The 3,437-nt window shown below is 45.0% G+C and overlaps 1 pseudogene; it reads right to left on the minus strand.

The window, feature by feature from the left end:
• Nucleotides 1–2,592: 2,592 nt before the first annotated feature.
• On the minus strand, nt 2,593–3,366 carry LOC123801943 (thioredoxin-like; annotated as a pseudogene).
• Between the last annotated feature and the right edge of the window lie 71 nt (nt 3,367–3,437).

Consider the following 3,437-nt stretch of genomic DNA (forward strand, 5'->3'; position numbering starts at 1 on the left):
TTTAACAATACTTGCCTCACACCATCTAATACCCCATCAGTCCAAGTCCAACTTTCCCTAATTATCCAAAAAAAAAAAATTACTTTCTCCCCCTCATTTTCTTCTTTTTTTCTTTTTCTTTCTTTCTCTCTCTCTCTCCCTCCTTCCCTTCCTTTTCTTTTCTTTTTTTCCTTTTTAGCTCAACCTTTTAATATAAAAAAATTCACTGATGTACAAAATGTGAAAGTGTGATAGCGATAACATATGAAATCCTATGAGAGTCCCTTCGAGTGCACACAGAAACTAACGCAAACCATTGCTAACAAGCAGCGCAGACAGGTGTGTTCTCCACTCCACCAATCACAGACCAATATCTCCTCCAAACATCCAGTAAGGAAAAGTAGGGCATCTGCTGGGAACAGCCAGGCAGACTTCTTACTCACGATGGACCAGCACAGATAAACCCAGCCAAAGGAGTACTGCGTACTTAAATTCAGGATAGTCATTCATGAGCATCGTCACAATCCCAATATAAGGAACAAATCCCCTTGCTCTCCCCACGACATCTTTCTTCTCTAGCCATTGTTGTCCCTGTTTATAGAGGACTTGGTCATCAACCATGTTGTTATCTCCTTGTGTCCATTTTGTTGCTGCTTTTTTTTAAGGATTTTATTTATTTATTCATCATAGAGAGAGAGAGAGAGAGAGAGAGAGAGCGCGTGCACAAGCAGGGGGAGTGGCAGGCAGAGGGAGAAGCAGGCTCCACGCTGAGCAAGGAACCCGAGGTGGGGCTTGATCCCAGCACCCTGGGATCATGACCTGAGCTGAAGGCCAACTCTCAACCGACTGAGCCACCCAGGCATCCCCGTTTCGCTTCTCATGAGTCTTCAAGACTTCATGAACTCTGGGAGCCTCTCCTTCTATCCTAGAAACAGCCATTTTCTCCCAATCGGATGGGATCTTCCAAAAAGAGAAGATCTCCATGAAATGTGGGTTCCATGCTGCCACTGAGTACTACTGCAATTGGACTTTCACTTCCAGCTATGAGCAATAAGCCCTTCCAGATCATTAGAGCCGAGGAGACAACCATTCCAAAATTTAGGACTTGATAATACAGCGGAGCCCTATCCCCACGCTCAGCTCCCGGCCCCTCGCGGGGGGCGGCGCCCGGGGTTAGCAGGGAGGCTGCCCTGCTCCAAGGCATTTTCTTAAATCCAAACACATTGCATGTGGCTAATACGTCTCTAAGTTTCTTTTAATGTATTATAGTTCCCCTCCATTTTGTTTAAATGTCATTATAATGTTGAAGAAACTTGGTCATTTGTCCTCTACATACTGTTATGCATTTGTTTTCATTTAATAAATTGCTATATTCCTTTTTATGTCAATATTTACACACATCATTATTTTTAATCACCATATTCCATTGTGTGCACGTACTGTCACTCATAAAGCAAATCACAGGGGTTTTGGGTATTTGTAGAGTCTACAAGGTTTGGGGCTCACAATAAAGTTGCAATGATTACTTTGTACATACATTTTAGTACTTCTTGCTTTCTAAAGTTATGTTTTAAAATGAAAATAGCCGGGGGTGTCTGGGTGGCTCAGTCGGTTAAGCAATGCCTTCGGCTCATGATCCCGTGTTTCAAGAACACTAAAGTAAATCATCTCTCTTGTCACCTACTCTGTGGAGTGGGATGGGTGGGGACTGCCATGGTCACTAGTATCAATGATTGAGATTCTAAGGAACTTCTGAAAAAACTGTTAGCAGTAAACAGAAAGAGGACAATGCATGACCTGAGAGAGGGTGAATGAGGAAAAAGCTGAGAGGTAAAGGAATTAGTAATCTAGGGCAGGGTGAAGAATGTGACTCAGCTGTGGCCTTTGGAGACTGGGGCTGCTGGTTCTGGGGAGCAGCTGGGCTTTCTGCACAGCACAGGGACAGACAGGCTCCAACCAGAGCTTCCCTGAGCCAACCCAACTTGGCTTCTCCTGGTACCACGTATAAAATTCCCATATCTTGCTGCACACCCAACAAAACTAGAACCCAAGGAACACCATTGCTCCATTTACTGGTTCCCAGAAGCCATGCTGCCTTCCCTCAGAATAGGGTTCCCGAGGGAGTGAGGCTTTCAAGGGGAAGACAGACATTGTTGGAGCGATTGGCGGGGGAGGTGTTTCTGTCACCCAAAATATGTCTCATCATGGGCCCGCCTGGAGGAAAAGCTCCCATGCATTTGGAAGAGGTGGTAAAGAAAGAGACTAGTGGGGCGTTTAGATGTCATCACCTCCCTACAGTAAGAAAGAAGTAGGTACACGTTAGCCTACTCCATTTCCTTATGACCTTGAGCAAATCACTTCAATTCTTTAAGCCTCATGGTTCTTCATCCTTTAAGTAAGAAGAATAACACCTAGCTCAAGGTTGTCACTGAAACAGAATGAAGTGATATTGAAGTGTCTTTTTTTAAAGGGAAGAATCAATATTTTACTGTCACTTATAATCAGATGGCAGTTGAGTGTATAGCCTTCATACTCGATCTTTCCTTTTTGTAAATAAAAAAGAATTACAAGTTTTAAACAGCCAATGGCTGGTTATGTTTTCAGACCACATAATTAGATTAATTCATAAATGGTGGCTTCAAGTTTTTCCTTATTAGCTCCAGAAAATTCACTCACATTTTGTCCCTTTTTGAAAAACTGGAAGGTTGGCCTATATCTGCTTTCATATTCTGAAGCAACTTCCCAACTGTCATCCACGTCCACTTGAAGGAACACCACGTTGGAAGACTTCTCAGAGAGGTAATGAAAGAAAGGCTCACCTATTGGGACACCTGGGTGGCTCAGTCGGTCAAGCGTCTGCCTTCAGCTCAGGTCATGATCCCAGGATCCTGGGATCGAGTCCCGCATCAGGTTCCCTGCTCAGCGGGAGCCTGCTTCTCCCTCTGCCTGCTTCTCCCTCTGCCTGCAGCTGCCCCTGCTTGTGCTCTGTCTCTTGGACAAATAAATAAATAAAATGTTTAAAAAAGAGAGAGAGAGGGGCGCCTGGGTGGCACAGCGGTTAAGCGTCTGCCTTCGGCTCAGGGCGTGATCCCGGCGTTGTGGGATCGAGCCCCACATCGGGCTCCTCCGCTGTGAGCCTGCTTCTTCCTCTCCTGCTCCCCCTGCTTGTGTTCGCTCTCTCGCTGGCTGTCTCTATCTCTGTCAAATAAATAAACAAAATATTTAAAAAGAGAGAGAGAGAGAGAGAACAGATTCCAAAAGAAGGAAAGGCTTTCTTATTTTGCAAGGCCCACATCACGTGACTGAGAAGTCAACAACTGCCAGTTTATCTCCTGCACCGCTCAAGGCTTCCAGAAAAGCATACTTGCTCTCCATCTGCTTCACCATTTTGGCAGCCGGGGTCTGACTAGAGACTGTAAGGATTGATGAAAGTGGATCTAAACCTCCGGACAGAGCTT

The sequence above is a fragment of the Ursus americanus genome, chromosome 36 (genome assembly GCF_024610735.1).
Source record: "Ursus americanus isolate L20-20 chromosome 36, mUrsAme1.1.p, whole genome shotgun sequence".
In the NCBI taxonomy this organism is placed as follows: domain Eukaryota; kingdom Metazoa; phylum Chordata; class Mammalia; order Carnivora; family Ursidae; genus Ursus; species Ursus americanus.